The sequence below is a fragment of the Amblyraja radiata genome, chromosome 14 (assembly GCF_010909765.2).
Source record: "Amblyraja radiata isolate CabotCenter1 chromosome 14, sAmbRad1.1.pri, whole genome shotgun sequence".
Taxonomy (NCBI): Eukaryota; Metazoa; Chordata; class Chondrichthyes; order Rajiformes; family Rajidae; genus Amblyraja; species Amblyraja radiata.
The window spans coordinates 23,915,612-23,916,141 of NC_045969.1; positions in this window are offsets into that span (position 1 = coordinate 23,915,612).

A 530-nucleotide genomic window follows, 5' to 3' on the forward strand; every position below is an offset into this window, starting at 1 on the left:
GAGGTGCTGCTCCTCCAATTTACGGTGGTCCTCACTCTGGCCATGGAGGAGGTCGAGGACAGAAAGGTCGGATTCGGAATGGGAGGGGGAGTTGAAGTGCTGAGCCACTGGGAGATCAGGTTGGTTATTGCGAACCGAGCGGAGGTGTTCGACGAAGCGATCGCCAAGCCTACACATGGTCTCACCAATGTAGAGCAGCAGATGCAATAGATGAGGTTGGAAGAGGTGCAGGTGAACCTCTGCCGCACCTGGAACGACTGCTTGGGTCCTTGAATGGAGTCAAGCGAGGAGGTAAAGGGACAAGTGTAGCGTTTCTTGCGGTTGCAAAGAAAAGTGCCTGGAGAAGGGGTGATTCGGGTGGGAAGGGACGAATTGACCAGGGAGTTGCAGAGGGAGCGGTCTCTGCAGAAAGCAGACTGGGGAGGAGATGGGAAGATGTGGCCAGTGGTGGGGTCACGTTGGAGGTGGCGAAAATGACGGAGGATTATTTGTACGTGACGGCTGGTACGGTGGAAGGTGAGGACAAGGGG